Source organism: Pinus tabuliformis, chromosome J, assembly GCF_031772625.1.
Source record: "Pinus tabuliformis cultivar Carrire ecotype Pingquan chromosome J, CPIR1, whole genome shotgun sequence".
Taxonomy (NCBI): domain Eukaryota; kingdom Viridiplantae; phylum Streptophyta; class Pinopsida; order Pinales; family Pinaceae; genus Pinus; species Pinus tabuliformis.
The window spans coordinates 1,630,040,699-1,630,062,799 of record NC_142295.1 but is presented as its reverse complement, the minus strand read 5'-3'; the positions used below and the strand labels follow the sequence as shown (position 1 = coordinate 1,630,062,799).

Here is a 22,101-nt window from a genome sequence, read left to right as displayed (position 1 = left end):
TGATTGGTTCATATAACTCATTATTTATGTTTGAATGGTCTGTTTGAACAACATGAAAAATGATGTAAACAACTTTCTCAAATATTACTATGAATATGATGAATTTATTAACCTAATAAATATATGAAAATGATTATTATATTAAAAGTAAATCAAGAGGACAATAAAAGAAATTCAAAAAGCATACTATAAAAAGGTCACAATGTTATTAGTTGTAAGTCATAGCGATATGGACTTCAATCGCTCCTCTTCCTTCTTCCTAATTGTAACATATGCGCTATCTTTCATCTTGGCATAACATTGAAAAGAAAAAAGCGGTGCAATGCATAAACCATCTATTGATTTTAATCTTGATATGGCTGTGAATGTAAGGCCTTGCTGCTCTTTATTCCCGATATCAACTGACGCTCATTCTAAAGTCAATCCCTGTGACTTGTGGATTATAAGAGCCCATGCCATCTTCAAAGGAATTTTTTTTTGATTTCCTCTTATCACTGGTGTGATAGGGACAATGTTTGCATTGTTTGCATCAAATGAAACACCAACATACTTATAAAAAACAATAGTTGTGAACATTGGAAGTTGAGGTGGCTTAGAGATAAGCGAATAAAATATATCCTTAACATAACCAAGTGCACCATTCACCAAGCCAGCTTCAACCCATAAATTCCATGTCAACATAACACATTGACCACAACACAAAAAAACTTCACGGTCCAATTGATCATCATCAACACCACTGATTTATGAATGCCTTGAATGCTCAGCAACACATCGTGTAATTGGAGAATTTAATGATTTTAACATATTCCTATTATGGAAGGAGACCAAATTATTTATTGGAAACATGTGAACTGCTGCATTAAATAAATCTCTTTCTCTAAGATGCAACCTCATATCAACCTGTGACATAAGAAAGTCCCAATCTTCAAGAACAGGTTCTACATTTCTTATGTTATTGAGGACTCTACGAAAACAAGATTGTTTCTCATTATTCCCTTGTTGGTGAAAGATTGTGTCAAGATTTACAACAATGTTGAATTTGTTCCACAAGACTTTCCCTACTTTATTACTTGCATACAAAGGCTTATCTCTCATAGGAGGCAGTTGGCCAAGGTCACCCACAAGGATGATGGATTTTCCATCAAAAGGAAAATTCTTTTTATCTGGAAATGCTTCTCGCAATCGAGCATCTATTTGCATAAAAAACCTTGATCCTAGAAAGCTCATTTCATCAATCAATATATATCTAACATGTCGAATTTCTTCTTGGAATACTACAAGTGATTTCCCTTGTAGTGGCTGCATATCTTTAATTGGAATTTTTAGAGCTGAGTGTATTGTTTTTGCATGTATATTAAAAGCAGCTATTCCTGTTGGGGCAAGAAGAAGCAAAGGGCTTCTTCCATTACTTGACGAATTAGAAAGAGCTTCAGAAATACAATGCATAAGGAAAGACTTCCCAGTGCCTGCAGTGCCCCGAATAATCATAAGAAGTGCTTCACAAATCTCATATTCAGCAAAGTGCCTTAAGACAATTTCAAAAGCAAGTCATTGTTTTTCCGACAAAGAATCTCGAGATGCAAATGTTCTATTTGGAGGTCAACAATATCACCCCTTGATTTTTCATTCCTTATAAAATTAATAGCTTCTTCTGCAACATCATCAGAAATAGTTGTACTTTCCTAGTCAAAGGATATATCAAAGTCCCTTCGACCAAGGGTGTGAAGATCAGAAACATTCACATCATTTGGTGGAACCAAGTAAGAGAAAATCTGCCATTCTTGAACATCATCTTCAAGATTCATTTCCTGGTGAGAAAAATCACCATCTTCTTCATCTTCAGTATTGTCTATAATTGATGGATTTCAATCAACATGCCATGCTCAATATCGAAAATTCCTCCAATTTTTAATAATAATTTCAGCTGAAAGGCCAATTTCTATAGGAATGTCACAAAATGGCTTGTACAAGAGCAATTTTTTCCAGAAAAAGGTTTCAAATTCCTCTAAAGCCTCACCAGGAATAGAATAAAACCATGGCCAAACCCAAACAATAGCATGAACATCTCTAGGCTTCCATGGATCTTGTTTACGCTTGCTATCAAATGTCTAAGATCTTGTTGTTTCTATCAAAGATAGATGTTCAAGGAAAAAATGTCTCTTCTGATAATGTTGAACAAAAGTATTCTCATATGAACATTGCAAGCCATCCCTTGAGATTTTCCTAAAAATCTTTCTTCCAACATTTAAGGAAACAAATTTCCGACTACAAACAACAAGAGGTAGCTTAAGCAACATATGGCATGTTTCTTGTGCTCCAATGTCATGGTCAAAAATCATTTCTGCAAGAAACTTTCTATATGAACATAAAGAATGATCCTCAAAGCAAATAGAATTTGAAATTCTAGTTAACATATGATGATAACTTTCAGACCTTTTTTCTACTTTTGATGCATACTTAACAATGTATTTCAACACATCATAGAGAGAAAGCAATGGCTGGCAATCAACATTTGCATGCCACATTGTTAGAAGCTCAATGTTATGTACATTAAGCCTGTCATCATTTCTTTTTGGCTCATATTTTTTTCCTTCCTTGATCATCTATGACCAATCTTGATTCATCACAAAGATCCCATGGAGCATTGTACTAACAAGTTAGAATAGTGCTCGTTTTGCGCAAACAAGAATCTACAGTACACTTTGTGTGCCTTTGGACACGGTATAACAATTCTTCGTAATCATTATGAGGATTAGAAGAGAAAATCTGACCAGTATTCAATAGGAAAGGGTCATCATTGAGGCTTCGTGGAACCATTATGTTGCGACGATGTATGTCATGCGGATTCCATGCAGTTACATATTTGTCAAAGAATATCTTTGCAAGTTGTACATCAGAACTATTTGACCAATCAAGTATTTCCATGTCAGGGACACCTTATAACCATAGGAAACCATGGATATGTGCTGAACCTCTATTTTGCCACTCATATCTGAAAAAAATGAAGATATAGTTACTACAAACAATATAAATAGAATCATAATAAAAGTAAAAAAAGTATAAAAAACAAATTGAACACAAACCTATACCAAAAGTATTTAGCTTTAAGATATTTTTGGATAACTTCCTCTCGAAAAATATCGAATCTGTGGTGCATAAATGTCGCAAAAATATGAGGGTATTGGATAACATTCTCAATTTTCATACAATGATCATTTGAAGAACAAGAATGTGAATGTATGGGAATGAGGTTATGCAACTCTAGCCACTTTGTGTCAGGTGCACTCAAAGTAAAAAATAAAGATGGACATCCTAACTGAGTAATCATGTTCGTCAATTCAAATCGACACTTAACCCAATATGCCTTTGTACCTCTCAAAGAAGAACAAAACCGCATAAGATGCTCAACCAACTTATTATCTGGTAAATTAGATAGTTGGTGACACAACTCTTCAATTGTTGTAGGTGAGTTATCATGTAAATGTTTCTTTGCAAAAACTACAGTAGTTGCTTGGCTCTGATGCCAATTATCGTGTTTAATAGGTAACATCGAAAGTGAAGATGGCTTCCAAATCTCTGATCATAGTACCTAAGAAGATGCAATGCATACTCATGAAGTTCAACACTACAAATACGTGGTTGTAACCAATTAGTATCACCAGTGGGGAACAATGTTGGGAATGCCATATCTAATAACCCTTCTGTATTATATTCATTCATTGGAGAGGTTCCAATACTAGGCCAATCCATGTCTTAAACATGTGAAGAATCAACATTATCAAGAAATGCTTTAATTCCTTCCACTTCTCTTTGTTCGTTTGGTAGGCGAGCAACAAAAGAAGAAAGATGAGAGGGCAAATACTCAGCAGGAAACCCTTCATTATTAGTTTCATTGATCTCAAATTCTTCAATATCACAATCAACAAATTTAATCCTAGAGGAGACATATGTTGATCTTTCGAGCAGAGCATTCACTGAATCATAATCAATTACAACATCTTGATAATATTGATCATGTTGGATTTTGAAAAGCAATGCAGCCATCACTCGAGATCTTTTGACATAACATTCATAATATTTAGACTGAGCGACATGTCTCCTCACAATTAGAAAGTCAATATCTTCAACATGTCGAGGAAAGCTTTGTACAATTATAGAAATATCTTGAGGAAAGCTAATTGCATGACCACTATAATTATATTTCCCACCTCGAGCATGTGTCACTTGCAAAATAAGATTCACACGTGCTATTAGCATTTCTTCAACTTGAGTAAGAACTCTTAAAATATGAGGTTGCTCACTAGGATCCATGTTATTATATCGACAAAAATGATGGGCTCCTCTTTCACTCTTACATCGTCTGCAAACAGGTCCTTCAGAATGTCTCACAACATGGATTCCGGGATATGATTCTTGGCAAATGTGGCACATTTGGACAACTGACAAGCTATCTATCTTTGCTCAAAATATTTTATGCATTGCAATCATGTTTTCATCAAAATGAATATGATCTCTACTGGCCAAACCATGTTGAAAACCATTTGGAAGAGTAAAATTTCTTCTAACATGTACTTCATCTTCAAGAACATGAGATTCCCTTCGCAAATTTGAAGCATGTGGAATGGATCTATGAGAATTTCTTTCCAAATTTATGGTGTGCATTTCGTGAACCTGAGAGGATGTAAAGGTCTCTTTGTCATAAAAGACTTTAAAATTTAATTTCCAACTAATTATAAATGAAAAAAAATGAAAAAGAATCAAATGCATTCAAATTTTACATCTGTGTCTTCATGTGGATGAGGGTTATGAGGCGATTGCTCTTGGATTCTTAGATCAGTGGATGGAAAATTTTGGGATGTAGTTTCTATGCCTCTATTCAAATGAGTTGTTTCCTGTTTCAAAAAAAAAAAATATGTTATAAAACTAAATGTCCAAAAAAGAAAGATTCAAAAATTGAAAATAAATCAAATACATTGAACATCTACATTAGTTTTACAATTTGATGTTTTGGATTCCAATTCTCCAACCTAATGAGATGAGATCATGGTTTCTCCATAAAAGGTTACAAAATACAATTTCCAGGCAACTACAAATGAAAAAATGAGAAAAATATCAAATGCACTCAACATTTACATTTGTTTGGCGATGTGGATGAACGCTATGAGATGGTTCCTCTTCACTTCTAACATCAGTAGATGGAACATCTACGAAGTTAATTTGTATGCCTCTATTGAAATGACTTGTGTCATGTTCAAAGAAAATAAAATACGCCATAAAATTCAATGTCCAAGTAGCTAGAAATTTAAAAAATGAAAAGCAAATCAAAAACATTGAAAATTTACATTAGTCTAGAAATTTGATCTTCGAGGAGAATGCACAGGAAGGTTATGACATGCTTCATCTTCACTTCTCATATTAGTAGATGGAACACTTTGGGAGTTAATTTCTAGACCTCTATTAAAACAAGTTGTATCCTATTCGAAGAGAATAAAATAACATAAGTTTAGTAAACAAAACTTTGTAAATATAGGAATGTAATAAAACAACCACTATTGCAGCGAAAATCAAAATATAATTGTGTTACCTCCATTGTTCCATGTGAAATGCTATCAGGGATGACTGATTCTCTTGGTGGGACCACATTACTTTGAGAAGCGGGATTTGAAGATCTGATGTTTCAAGCAACTGGATCCAAATTATCAAACAAATGGCCAAGTAAACTATCATCCAAATCATCACACAAAATGTCATCATTACCTCCACCATGGATGTCTTGCAACCTTTGGCCATCAAAACATGTAATTGGACACACGGAAGGGTTAGGGTGGACATTTGCATCCACAATATCGATATGGCGTTCTTCCTTATTGCAAGATGTTTCCCCAATGTTATGAACATTTTCAGGAGAGAATCGAACAACAAGATTATGTAAACGAGGAGCATATCCTGATAATGAACTATCAATAGGAAATGTTCTTTCCATTATATCATCCATAGTATGATACTTACGAGGAATTATAAAATCATTTTCAAGAGTGGATTCACTCGTTTTTCTATTATATGTAGCTCTCCTATGCTCATTTATGGCATCCTTATTTTGTTGATACCGTAAACGACGACTTTCATTAGACCTCTCATGTGATTTTGGTCACAAATTTCATTTTCTTGTAAGCTTGCTTGTGCCGTCAGATGACATGTCTACAATGAATAAAAAAATATTCATTATGGAATCATAAACATGGAACATAAAAAATATCTAATATAAACAAACAAAAAAGAATGAAAAAGGCACAAGTTTTTTTTGGAAATCGTAAAAAACATAAAAGGTGTATATGTTATTTTTTTCCAACCATATAAACTTATCAAAATGTATAAGGCTTTTTCCAAATGGCTAAAAAAACAAAAATTTCAAAATGGCAAAAAACAGAAATGAATTATTCCAAATGGCTTAAACAAAAAAGTCTAAATTTCCATGTATCATATTAGAATCAAAACAAAACCCATACTATTGGGACACAATACTCTAAGAATTATATGAATTGGAAGTATATCTAAAAATTTGGAACTATATACTATCAAAATATAAATGTAAATATTAAAATGAACATAAACATATAACATTGTTTGAGAATCAATGACAAAAACCAATACAAATAATAATTATACAAACAAATAAAAATGCATAACATCGAGAAACATTTACATGTAAATAAGAAAAATTTAGGGGAAACAATATGAAATATTTTACATTAGAAAGATCGATACAAACATAATTTTAAAATATTACCATAAAGACCCATAGTATGTATAGAGACAAAAATGGAAATATTTTCCACAACCATAGAGAATATATAAAATGGAAATATTTATAAGAACTCCTAAGAATACTAATATCCTAAGAATCCATATCCATATCTAATGGTGGAATCTCATCAACAGAATCCATACGGGGAGGAATTGAAAAAACATTTCCATACTCAATCAAATCATTGCAATCCTCCAATGTTGGGTACCAAAACCGCGACATATGCTCATTAGTTGAATTATCAATATCTATTGGAAAACAAATGCAAGTCATCATGTCATATAATAGGAAAGGAACTTCACTGTAGTTGCACATAAGTACCATACCATGGATTGTTTGAAACGGAAGATAACCAGGACATTTGCTGTTTATATCTGCAGAAATTTCTTCCAACAACTTCCATCTAAAACCCCAATCATCTTCAAAGTAGTCAATTCTTTGTTCAACACACAGTTGACCAAATTTGAAATGATATAATTCTTCAATTGACCATAGAGAAGTGGAGCCATCATTAACAAGGCATATCAACTAATTCATGCATATTGAAAACGACTAACACCGTATGTCACTGATTGGAACAAATGAAAAAAACACTCATTTTTTATTATGTCAAACCAGTAGATTGTATACCCGTACCGAGGATAATCTTAATACTCCTTGTCCAAATACAGCGAAAACAATTTACTTTTATAAAAAAGTACATTTTTAGGGGGTGAAGTGCCACCAAATGGAACAGCAACCCTTTGGCATACCCTATCAAGACTACTACAAACATAAAATTTAGACTGTATTATGTCATACACATGTTTTAGAACAACCTAGTCATATTTTCTGCTGCTTACATTTTCCAATAATAAAAAGAATCCCCAGTCTCCAATTCATATTGGCCCTATGTTTTTAAATGCCTTTGTAAATGGATTTGTCACAAAATAGTTGTGTGTTTGGGAGCATTCTGTTGGTAAGGATAAAACCACCATTGGTCCAACAATACACTCTACTCTGTATCTTGAATCTATGAATCACAAATGAAATTGAGATATGTTGCCATTCTGATTAAGGTATTGAGCAGCAAAACAATTGTCTTCACTATTGAGAAAAGGAACAAGAAATCCAAATTCATTCATAGAGACATTCTTGCAACATAAAAAGAAAGAAGGGTTTTGCAAAACATTCTTCCATTTTTTACAAACAGTGCTAAACTTTATCACAACCGATAAATGGAGCCACAGGAAGATAAGTTCAAGAACTTCAAATGGAAGACAACTCCAAATAGTTGGATCCATGATGAAACAATGAAATCACCTAACAATAAAAAAACACATTTGATATCGACAAAACAATTTAATGTTGAATAAAATTAAAAGTAACAAACATACATAATATACCATACACAATTTTCCATTTTGTTAAGGATAAAAAATGTTAATGGTTGTGTAAGAGTGAAATTTTAACTAATAAAAAATAATTGGGGAACAACTTGGTTTTTTTCTAGATTCAAGATCACATGGCTACGTGTTTTTTATAGTAGTGAATTTATTTTAGTTATATGTTTTAATTATGTATGTAATGTGAATCATAATTAACTATTTGTCAATTTTGATTAGCTGTAATAACCACCTAAAAAAGGAGTAGTCTTTAAGGTGTAATAGCCACCTAAATAATTTCTTGTTGGAATTTGACAAAAAAAAAATTGACTCAATCATAATGAATCCAAAAATATCAAATTAAAATTATATTACTAAATTTCTAAAACAACACATTCGTATATATTAATTTTTTTCATATTTAGAATTAATCTAAAATAATTTTACTTATTTATTAATAAAACAATAGATTGTTAATATCATAAGATAATCCTTGTAATGGACTGCATTAATATCACAACTTAATCATTCTAATGGACTACATTAATATCTACATGATTATGATTATGTGGTATATGGAGGTTAAATTAATAAATATTAGGAAATTTAAATAATAAAAAATGTAATATGTTTTAAGTTTGTGAGATTTTTCAACATAATTTTATATATTTATAACTTTTTTTAATTATTTGAATTTCTTAATATTTATTAAAATAGTATTTCTTATTTAATAATGTAATTTTTAATCATACACTAATCATAATAATTATAATTTAAATGTTCTTAACCATTAAGAAAATGTGTTTCTAAAACAATTAATTCTATATGTCTCCATTGTTTTTGTAGAAATTTTGAATAATATAACACTTATTCACAGTGATTATCCTGATTATACACTATTTGTAGAATGCATGCATAATACATAACCTCCTCTACCATTGATCATCAATTTGTGGAATTAAGAAACAATCGCATGCGCACATTGAAACATCAATCGCACATATCAACACAGTATGTAATGGGGAAAGCATACAGCTGAAAACCCCCAACTATCTGTATATTATAATGATAGAGAACATGTAACAATACATAGTACAATACTCCTCACAAGTACTCAGTACTATCTCCACCTGTTACACACAAACTAGCTCAGATCTGAACAAGTCACGGGTTCAAATCTCCTCCACTGTTTGCCTGCCTCTACTGCGCAATCCAAGTTGAGAATAGATCGAATCTAAGTTCGAATTACCTTGGCTTGTACTGCGCAATCCTCATTGGCAATCTCAATCAATGATTGTGCAAATCTCATGCACAGCTATAGTCACAACTGATAGTAGACTCACCCTTTCACCCACCTCTAACACTTGTCTCCACTAAACTATCCATGCACTGAGTTAACTGATGTATTCTTTAGTTGATTTATGAGTTAATAATTAGTGAATTAATTAATAATTAATTCACATCACTCATCACTAGTGTATTTGGCAGTTAGACTAAATACAACTAGTTCAACTAAGTCAAACTAAACACAACTCCATCAACTCCTCAATCAACTCCACCAAACTCAATCACTTGAGTTCTAACTGAAGTCCATCATGCAATAGCTCAACTAACCCATAGGAAAAGCGTATTTCCTTCTGGCAGTTGCATGTTCCACATAAGTAGCTCGAACTGAAGTGCTGCAAGAGGATAAGATAATGTTTATAGTCCAAATATTATTAAGAGCTAATAATATTCGACTGTTCTATTTTTAGACTGTCAGTCTAAAAATAGACTCCGCCCATATGTCTAAAAATAGAGGTCCATCTATTTTTACCAACATGACCAATCATCCATAAATAGCATTCTGCAACTCATAGACCATGATCCATATGTCTAAAAATAGACATAGTCTAAAAATAGACTTTGCACCAAAAATAGCCTGCAGGCCCACTAAGTGAAGGCGACTTCTTTTCACTAAGCTTCATCATCTTGTTGCATTTTCAACAGTTTTAAAAAATAATGATATATAACTTGATCTTAATCTTAAAACTGAATTATTATTTTTATTTTATGTGTTTATAAATATTTTTAATGGGTTGTCTAACACCTAGATGTTTAGGAATTTTTGGTTGGAACTAACTACATTTTTTGTTGACTCAATCTTAATTTTTATTGTTTACTCAAATTTACTTGTAATTCCAAACAATCTTTGCCAAATTTACTTGTAATTCCAAACAATCTTTACTAAAATTTACTTGTAATTTTTAAATTTTTTTGTTGAATCAAATTTACTTGTAATTCCAAACAATCTTTGCCAAATTATAAACAATAGAAAATCTAACAACACATGAATTTAAACATATATTAAGTAAGGTGTTTAAAGTTTCTTTTAAAAAAATTGAAAAGATTTTTATTATACAATGTTTTTTGTAATTATAATTTATGAAAGAAAAAAAAGGTTACAGTAAGATATTTAATATAACTTTTTGTAATATAATTTTATAAAATCCATATCTTATTTTGCTAACATATTGTAATATGTATGTAATATAATCAGAAGAGTTTTTCATTATTCTCTTATATAATTATATAATTCTATTTCTCTCAAAAAAGTTCAAAAAAAATGTTTAAACAATTCTCAATAACATATTAAATACATTTAATTATTTAAATTAATACATTCCACCTAAACACATATACATTATACAAATTCCTATAATATTAATAACAACCAATTACATTACCCATATTACACATATACATTATCCAAATTCCTATAATATTAATGACAACCAACCACACACATAAGATTTGACATTAGCAGGAAACTTAGATTTCTTTATCCACTTGATTATGATTATGGGGTATATGGAGGTTAAATTAATAAATATTGGGAAATTTGAATAATAAAAAATGTAGTCTGTTTTAAGTTTGTGAGATTTTTCAACATAATTTTATATATTTATAATTTTTTTTAATTATTTGAATTTCTTAATATTTATTAAGATAGTGTTTGTTATTTAATAATATAGCGTTTAATCATACAATAATCATAATAATTATAATTTAAATGTTATTAACCATTAAGAAATATGTGTTTCTAAAATATATAGGTTGATCTTAATCTTAAAACTGTATTATTATCTTTATTTTATATATTTATAAATATTTTTAATGGGTTGTCTAAAACATGTTTTGGAAGTTTTGGTTGGAATTTGACAAATTTTTGTTGAGTCAATCATAGTGAATCCAGAAATTTAAAATTAAAATTATATTATTAAATTTCTAAAACAACACATTGTTATATATTAAATTTTTTCATATTTAAAATTAATCTAAAATCATTTTACTTATTTATTAATAAAACAATATATTGTTTTTCATTTCAGTAGATATTTTAGGAAAAAGGTAAATGCACCATTGAATTTGATATCTAAAGATTTTTTATTATATATGTAAATAATGTTATTGTAGATTTTATTGAATTTCAATTGGATATTGAAGAATATTTAAAAATAAAATGTTCTCTATTAGATTGTAGAGTTGAAAAGTTATTTGTTTAAAATGTGCATGGTATATGCATCTATAAATCTATGTACCAATTTACCTTATGCTAATGGACCACAGTAACCAAATTCACTTCAACTACAAAAATGAATACATAAATTTCCTAAAATCCATTATAATCCTCACCCATTAGTGCATTGAAATATGGATAGGAGATGTGAAAGTTGGAAAATTAGATATTATTGTGACAATGAAATAATATTTATCCCAAATAACTTGATGAATCTTCAGCCATCAACCTCTCACTCTTCCTATTATCAAATTATGTTTTGATGAGAAAAATTTTCACTCTTCTAACATCCCAATTAAAACATACAATTATCTAAAAGTATTACTGATCATCCAATTATAATTAATATAAAAATAGTCATTAAATATTAAAACTAATTAGATAAACATAATTTATATATACTTATATATAAATTTATATTATTTAGATGAATATATAATTTAAATCATAATATGAAAGAGAGAAACATATTAATTTAAATTATAAATATTTTACAGACTTCTCATCTTTCTCTTACCATTGCCTAATTGATTCATCACCTGATTGATTGTTGGGAGAACCTCGATCTATTGATTTTGATGCCGGGCTATACCCGCACATATACCCACAGTATACATTTACTCAATTATAGTGCATATACAACTGTCCCAGGATATTTAACTCTGCTTTGGAGTTAAATCTACAGACCATCAATGGTCAAAGGCCCATTCCTCTATTCATGTATAAGGGAATCCAATCACCCCGCCTCAAATCTCCTCTCGGGACTATCTATGAAATCCCATATATATCGGCACTTCTATTTCATTTGTAATCCTCATACAAAGGATTAACACACAATACACATACTTCCATCGCGTTCACAAGTTTAGCACAAACTTCGAGGTTAGAACCTCGTCGCAATCGGCCATCGCAATGTTCAGTAGTCATATATATGAGCCATCACCCTTCTCCGACTCCGATCTCTGATATCGGAGTGATAACACATGTTTCCACTTTGAAAGCCACACCATATAAACTATCGGAAATATAATTAATTGGGAATACAAAGGAAATTCCCCTCCGAACCGATACGCCGAATTTCAAGTTCTATAGCACCACGACTATAATATCGTCGGGTCCGTCACTATAAAGTTCCTCCGCCGAACGTCGATTCACCCTGGTGCCCGATTGCCGATAGTCGAACTTCAAATATAATAGACCTGCCTCTATAAATATCGGCGGGTCCGCACCGTTCTTCGCCCATAGCACTGCTCCAACCTCTGATCGCCAATATCACCATCGGTGATATCGCAATTCCACCAAACTACTGACCCTTGGTGCCTCCGATCACCGATATGCGATTTAATCGCAACCGTTGATCAGCAACAATCCAACGGTCCACGATTAATCGCGCTCACTCTTTGCAAACTTCCAAGGTTTGTCCTGATAGCTTTAAAGGGTTTCTGCCGTTGCGATTTGATCTCAGCCATTGATCTAGATGATCCAACGGCTGCTGAGTGTTAACTTCACTTCTTTGCAATTCTCATGATTTGCTTCTTAAAAGATTCTGGTCTTCTATTCTTTCGCCGCGCGCTCTTCCTTCTGGGCTTAACCTCTTCGCTCTCCTTTAATCTCTGTCCTTCTCACAGAGTTTAATGGATTCAATGCTCCACTTCGATTCTTCTGAATCGCTGCAACTCCTCCTCCAAGGTTGTTCTGCCTTTCACTTGGATTCAAAAGTCCACTGTGATTCCTCTTAATCACTTCGTTCCTCTGTGTCCTGCAGAATTCTGTCTGCAACCTGCAGAGCCTACGAATTCATAATAATTCATACATCCATGAAATATTCTCCAACATAATTGACACAGATAGGAATTAACTCAAAATATATATTAATGTAAAAGCAGGGTTACATCCGAGACTCCTCGGTCTCGCTCACACACATGCACAGACACACAGGCCTAATATTCAATTATGCAAGGCCTCCCTCTCTCACAGGCCTGATTATCAACACTTGTGGCCTCTCTCTTGCCAGTAGGCTTACATACATATATATAATAAACATTGAATCAGATCCTTAAAGGTCCGATCGATCCTCTAACAAAAGCCTAAAGCTTCTACATGCATGCATACATGGCAGAAAAGCCTCCTTGAGACTTTATTCCATATTTTCTCTATTTTAAAGCAGAAAAACCTCCGTATCGCTCAATGTTCCACATCTATTCCTTTTATGCCTAAAAGCTCTCCCTTGCTCCTAGGATCATGGGACTACTCATGTTATTATTTATTTATTTTGAGAGCATTTAATTAAATCACACTTAAAGGCCTAAATATTATTTTGACTTGGGACTTAGGAAACTAATTCCTAAAATGCATGACCCCCTATGTCTACTATTTACAATGATTTCCCTTAGGCTGAATGCACCTGCATCAGATTTGTTTGAAGATCCATGCTGCTCAAAAAATCTTGGACTCTTTGTTGGTGTGTCTCTGTTTGGTGTCTCCACACGTGATTCTTGTTGCTCCTTTTCTGCTACACCATCTTCTTCCATCAGTGGCACTTGTGCATCAACTATTTTGTCTACAGTCCCATTCCATGACTCTTTTTCTTTGAACACAACAGCTTTTCTAATTATGATCTTCTTGGTGACAGGGTTATACAATTTGTAAGCTTTTGATTGCTCACTATAACTAGAAATATGAATTTTTCACTTTTATCATCGAATTGTCCTCTTAGCTGTTTAGGCACATGTGCATAATCTACACATCCAAATACTTCGAGATGAGATATGCTACAAGACATACCTGATCATGCTTGTTCTGGTACTCTGTTCCTCACACTCTTGTAGGAGATCTGTTAATCACATAAATAACACATGCAACTGTTTTTTGCCAATGCTCATTAGATAAGTTTCTACCTTTCAACATGCTTCTTGCCATGTTCATAATTGTCCTGTTCTTTCTCTCTGCTACACCATTTTACTGTGGTGTGTATCTAGTTGTAAATTGTCTTCTGATTCCATGTTTTTTGCAGTAATCATGGAATGCATTTGAATTATATTCTCCACCATGATCTGACCTCAATACCTTGATGTGTCGATCACTTTGATTCTCTGCTAAGGCTTTGAATTACTTGAACTTTGCAAAAGTTTCAGACTTCTGCTTCAATAAGTAAATCCAAGTCTTTCTGCTATAGTCATCAATGAACGTGAAGAAGTAACAACTTCGACCAATCAATTGTGTCCTCATAGGTCCACACAAGTCTGTATGCACTAGCTCAAGAGGTTGCTTTACTCTGTATGCAACTCCCTTTGGAAAACTTTCACGATGTTGCTTTCCCAAGATGAAACACTCACAAGTACTAGCAGGTTCTTTAATGGGAGGTAATCCTCTAACCATCTGTTTCTGCTGCAATAATCTTAAACCAGAAAAGCGCAAGTGTCCAAACTGAAAGGGCCATAACCAATAATCATTAGAACATGCAATTGTAAAAGAATTAACCTGATCATTGTAATTCATGATTAGAGGAAAGAGTTTTTTCCTTGTCATCTGCACCTTTGCTATCAATTGCTTTCATGGTGCCTTGTCATATATAACACATTCTTGTCCTTGTCAATTGACCAACACTTATCAAACTATGTTTGAGACGAGGGACATAATATACCTCTGATATTGTCTTCATCTCCCCTTGCTTGGTCAGAATGTTGACCACTCCTTTGCCATCTACATCCACAGTCTTATCAGTTCCCAACTTTACCTCTGTCTTCACAGATTTGCAACCAAATTCTTGTTTCTTATCATGTGGTTATTGCAACCATTATCATGTGGTTATTGCAACCACTATCTAATAGCCACACATTATTAGAAGGTTCATGCATGGTATGGCAAGCTACGAGAATGGAGTTAGTACTCTCTGTAGTGACATTAGCTCTCTAGTTCCCTTGATCAAGTATCCTTTTTTTGCAATCACAGGCATAATGACCAAATTTATTGAAATAATAACAGCTCACCTTTGATTTGCCACATCTTTGATTATTGTTGAAGCTTCTACATTTTCTTCCACTTTCATGTTCATGCTCTTCACTACCATTTCTCTAACCACCATATCTTTCGCCTCGTCATCTGCCTCTCGATCTACTTCCGCTTCAACCTCTGTCTCTTGAAATAGAAACCCGGCTTTTGAAATCGGTTTCTCAAGTGGAATCCTTATTTTTGTCTATCCTTGTCTCATGTGATAGAAGTGATCTCATCAACTCATTAACTGTTAGTGAGGTCGAATCCCTGGCTTCTTCTATTACTGCTACCATAACATCAAATTTGGTAGACAAAGATCTGAGAACCTTATCAACCATTGTTTGATCTTTATTTTCCTCACCATAAATTTTTAACTGATTTATGACAAGCATGATCCGATTCATGAAATAATCGATGTCGTATGTCTCCTTCATCTGTAGACTTTCAAAATCTTTCCTAGTATTATGTAACTTAACAATTTTGACTTTGGACATACCTTTATAGCATGTTGCCAAGGTATCCCATGCTTCCTTTGGTGAAGACGTGATAATAATCTTCTGGAACACTGCTCAGTCCACTCCTTGTTGGATAAGTTGCAACGCTTGTGCATTCTTCTTCGTTTCTTTCCTCCATTGTTCCCTCTCTGCATTAGTGAGAGCTCGTTCTCCTACTTCATTTGTAGGTTCTGAAAACCCAAACTGGACATAATCTCAAACATCAATATGGTCACCATCTTAATGACCTACACATCATAATCTTTCCCTGTAAATGGTAGAAACTGGGGCTGGAAATTTGAGAAAGCTATCTTTCTTTAAAAATACACTTCAAATAATAAAATATTATTTTGCTAAAACCCTTTATAAACACTTTTAAATAAAACCTTTATAATAAAACTCTTTTTTAAAAAAACACTTTAAAGCTTTAGACTTTCAAAAAAAACCATTTAAAAAAAATCTTAATAAATCTTACAAATCCCTTTAACAAAATAAACCTTTATATAATTTTTTATATAAAAATACTTTATATAGAAAAAAATAAGCCTGTTTATAAATATTATTTCTAAATCTTTTATAAAGTCACTCGAAATTCTTATTCCCGCCAAAAAAACTTTGAAAAGGATGTCACGTGCACTTTTTTGTAAAAAGTTTTAATATAAAGTAATGCGGCCCACGTGAACTTGACTTGGTTCAAGTACAATTAATGGATACGGTTTCACCGTTATTAACGGCTTGAGTGCTTTTGACCACATAAATGTTGAGTAATTTTTACATCAACAAAGTGTGAAATTTGGCTGTTTTTAAATAATTTAAAAAATGTGTAATGTAAATTTATAAAAAAAAATTGTTTTTTTTTTTAACTGATTTTGCAAGTATGTATTATGGATTTTGTAATTTTTTTTAACTCCAATATCAATTTGTTAGAAAGGCAGAGGAGGCAAAACACAAATTTCACACAATATGTATAAGTTGTGGCTCTTCTATTAATCACACAAAAACTTGAATCTTACAATGAACCAAGTGAAGGATATTTAAACCTTTTCCACTAGAGACTAGCCTAAAATATCTTGACATGCAACTACACACTTCTCATCTAAAATATCTTCACATGCAACCATACACTTAATTCAACTATGAGTTAACTCACTTGACTCAACACTTCAACACTTAGTTAACTAATTCTTTAATTTTAGCCAACTCTTCAAGTAGAAGTAATTAGCTTATTTTAACATCTCCTTCGCTTTTTGCAACTAATTCTTTAATTTTAGCCAACTCTTCAAGTAGAAGTAATTAACTTATTTTAAAATCTCACTGGGTCTTTGTAACTTTACTTTGACTTGACTCAACACTTCAACACCATTCTTTAATTTTAGCCAACTCTTTAGAAGTAATTAGCTTATTTTAACATCTTCTTAACTCTTTATAATTTTATTTGATACTAATTTGTTGAAAAAACATAAAAACCAAAACATAAAGTTCACACACAAAACACAAAAACTACCGTTTTTATTGATCACATAAAATCTAATAATTACAATTAACCCAACAAAAAATATGTATATATTTCCAACTAACAACTTATATACTTCAAATTACTGGACACTCAAATTTATTTACTCTCTAATTTTAACCAACTAGTCATGAGTACTTAGCTTATTTTAACAAGGGAGACTCATCTTTATGTAAAAACTATTATCGAGGAGACGCTACAATGGAGTGGAGAGAGTCCCAGTGTCGTTGCGTGCATATGCAGAAGTATCTTTATCCCAAAAGAAAACGACTGGACTGTCGTCACAGGCATCGAGAGAGTGGGGAATCGGGGGAAGAGGGGGTACGTCAACAATACCTTCCAATATCTGCAACACTTTACTCATCGACGGCCTCGCGTCTTCGTCGTCCTGGATACACCATCCTGCCACTATGGCAGCCCTCTTCACTTCTTCCAGGTCTGCATCATTCAACAATTCCTTGTCGAGCACTTCCATGGCGTTTCCTCTGCTGATGTGAGTTGCAGCCCAAGCTGGAAAATACAGTTCGGAGGATTCAGAGACCTTGTCCATGTTTCTCTGCCCCCCAATTATTTCAAGCAACGTTATCCCGAAGCTGTAGACGTCGGCCTTCACGGTGATCGGCAGACCTGAGAGCCACTCGGGGGCCAAATACCCTCTCGTTCCTCTCATGGTCGTCAAGACCTTACTATACTCTCTGCCCAGGAGCTTCGCCATTCCAAAATCGGCCACCTTCGGGCAGAAATTGGCATCCAGGAGGATATTTTCGGGCTTGATGTCGCAGTGAATAATGCGGTCCTTGCACTTCTCGTGCAGGTAAACAATTCCCCGGGCAGTTCCGACCGCGATGCTGAAGCTCGTTTTCCAGTTCAACAACTTGTGCTGTTCATGATTTTTCTGGGATTTCTTGAATAGGAAGGAGCTGAGGCAGCCATTAGGCATGTATTCGTACACCAACAGTCTTTGGGAGCCCTCTATACAAAACCCCAGCAGCCTAACCAAATTTACATGCTGGGCAACTCCGATGGTACTCACCTCCATGGCAAACTGCTTCTCTCCTTGGCTTACACTCTCCAACTTCTTAACTGCCACCGGAGAGCCATCTGCTAAAGTCCCTTTGAAGACGGAGCCGAAACCCCCACCTCCCAGACGCTCAGAAAAATTCTTCGTTGCATTCTGCAGCTCTCTGTAAGTGAATAAAGTTAGCCCGGCGGGGACGTATTCTGTGGAAAACAAAATCGATCGCTTCCAACACCAGATAAACAACAACGCAAAAGCCAAAATAGCAAGCAGCCCTCCTACGACACCGCCCACCACGCCTGCGAGTTTGGCCTTCTTGTTGGAATTGACGGAATGAGGCACATCAGCGGCATCTAACCGCAGAAACACAGAGATCCCGTTGGAAGTATCGTACAAATTTAGTAATTCATCGAACCACATCACACACCTCTGCGAAGTGCCGTTAACGTAAGCGTATGCAGTGCAGGAGCAATTGCTGAGACAGGCTTCCTGGCACCGCTTTTGGCCTTTGTATTCAACCCCGTGAGAGGGCACAGATGTGCCACTTATTTCTACAAACCGGTCCGTGCTGCTCTGGTTTCTCGCATGACTGCATCGCAACGGCGTCTTCCGAACGCAGCCGCTTGACCACTGCTGAGATTTCCATTCTTGGCTGTCTCTGGGGATAAAACCCGGCACGCAGTTGCAGGACTGAACATTGTTATTATTGCACGATCCATAAGGCCCGCATATGGCATAAACCTCGCATTGAGTGAGGGGCCGTTGCCAGATCATCATCCATCTTTTATTTTCCACCAATGCGTCCGCTCGAATTTGTCCTGACTTATCCATAAAGAAACGGAATCCCTGCGGTATAGTTGAAGTAAAATACATGGCCGAACCACTTCTGAAATATGTAAGATCGGACCCATCTTGCGCGGAGTCGGGAACATTGCTGAAATATTGGCCGTTCCAAAGACCGCTGTGCCAATATGTGGTGTCATTATTCCACATAAGCACGAACTGGACGGCTCCATTTGGATCCATCCGCAGGGTGAAGGGTCCAGGACTCGGGTCCCAAGGGCTCCGCCACGCAGACAGCCTCTGGCTATTGCTAACCTTCATGCCTCGCAACCATGTATTTTGCGGATAGTCAAAGCTCTGCCAAATGATTTGAGTGTTATTCTTGGCACTCACAACAACCAAGTTACCAGAATCCGTTATCACAGCAGAAGAAGGCTTATTCCCGTTCCCCTTGGAAGACCAAATGGTGGATCTTCCATAAGACAAAAGGAGACTCCCTTCGTCTGTGAGATTAAGAACGCTGGACGAGTTCTCCAGCGGTTGCTGCACGTTGGCCACCCAAACGACTGTCTGCTGTGAAGCCTGGGCATACCAAATTCCTACATACCATTTTTCAACATTGTTGTGGATGAGATTGAAAAATCCCAATTTGAAGATACCGCCTTTAGAAATCCTGGTCTGATTACCAGTGAGAGAAGAGCCCAACACTATTCTGTCGGAAGCTGCGTCTTCCGCATCACCAGACTTTATCTGAAACAGCATCACAAACAGGAAGAGAAAACAGTAGAGAATCCATGGGAATCGCTCTCTCATACTCTTTTCACTTCCCATTCTAAAATCAATGATACATGAGCTGCCTTGCTGCCAGTACACCATGGTCTCAAGCCCATTATAAGGTGTTCATTAGTCTGGTCCAACCTTTGAATACTGTCTCGTGAACTTGAACGAATCGATACGGTATACCACCATAATAACGTGTTCGTGACTGCGATTTGGCTTTTGAAACCTTTGAATGTCCTGTCAACTTGAACGAATCTATACGGTATACCTACACCAATGGTGGACTGACTGCCGTCCGGCCTTTCATTGTATACCTACACCAGTTCTTTGAATGTTGCGTGTTGCGTTTGAACGAGTCAATACGGTATAGCTACACCAATGTTGCGTGTTTGCTACGGTATCTATGCCGCTTGAACGACTCGATACAGTGTACCTAGACTAACGAAACGACGGACTGAGGGAAGACTGGTTTGCACTTGCAATTGTTCAAACATTTAATATTTAAAACTGATTCCAGGTTGCCAAAATATTCACATTAAAGGTCCAATTGGTCAAGGATTATTTAAAAACTATTTAATTAACAAATATTTATTTTATGACATAGCTGTATGGTTAAAAATTAAAATTTAATACTAAATTTATGGTGATGGGTGAAAAATATTTATTTGAGAGTTACATTTATACTTTATAATGAAAATGTAATATTAGGTATAAATAATCTATATAGAGTGAAAAACCATTTTAAACAATACAAGATTTGACAATAATGTTTTTTACCGGATTCCCACCAAAAATCTGCCAAAATCTTCAAAAAGTCACTTAAAGACTATTCCGTAAATAAGTTATAATCATGGTCAACAAATAGTTGCTTAAAGGCTGTTCCGTAAATAAGTTATAATCATGGTCAACAAATAGTTATTTGGACTTGCATTTATATGGAAGAAAATGCAATTGCAATAATAAATTTATATATTTTTGTATGGACTAAAATTTCTTGTTAAAATTATTTGGTAATGAAAATTATATTTTTTTATTTTAAGGGATTAATAAGTTAATAAATGTTGTGATCAAATTTAGACTTTTGTGATCTATATCTTGATTTCTTAGATATTCTTTTAGTGATAATCAAATCAAAATTCATTTCATCATCAGGACAAGATGAAGAATCAGATCATAGCATTAACATCAGGTTAAATAGAGAGAATTCCATGGAAGGAGTTGCAATAGAATGTAACACTGACCAAAAATTAAGAGGATTTTTTTCTTTCTTTCTACTTTTAATTTAAAAATATAAACATACATATATATATATATATATTATTTTTATATATAATATTGGAATTATGATAAAAATTTCAGCTAATTATAATATGAGGGTCTTGAATTCTTTTTTTATGACCAGTTATATGAGGTATTGTATTTTTTTATTTAATATAAATAATGTTGATTTCAATAAAATGTTTATTTCATAGAATAATTAAATTAATAACTATTTTCAAATTCAAATGGTTGACTATACAAATAAAATTAAAATAAATTAAGTTAAAAATAAAAGAGAATCAACCAAAAAGTCAAAATTAACTAACAAATAGATAACCCAAGGGGGAAAAATCACACGAGACAAAAAAAGAGAAAATTGAAATTTAAAAATTCAGGGTTCAAGGGAATAAAAATAAAAATAAAGTAAAAATAAAAACGAATAATTATAAAAATAAAAGATAAGAATTAATAAATGAATCAAGAGAGGAACAAAAGAGCTAAGAGTAAAGGGCATGGATACAACAATTGC

General features: G+C 33.8%; 1 pseudogene; it reads right to left on the bottom strand.

Annotated features, from left to right (window-relative positions):
• Positions 1 to 17,758: 17,758 nt before the first annotated feature.
• Positions 17,759 to 20,529, bottom strand: LOC149233741 (G-type lectin S-receptor-like serine/threonine-protein kinase At2g19130 pseudogene; annotated as a pseudogene).
• Positions 20,530 to 22,101: the final 1,572 nt, after the last annotated feature.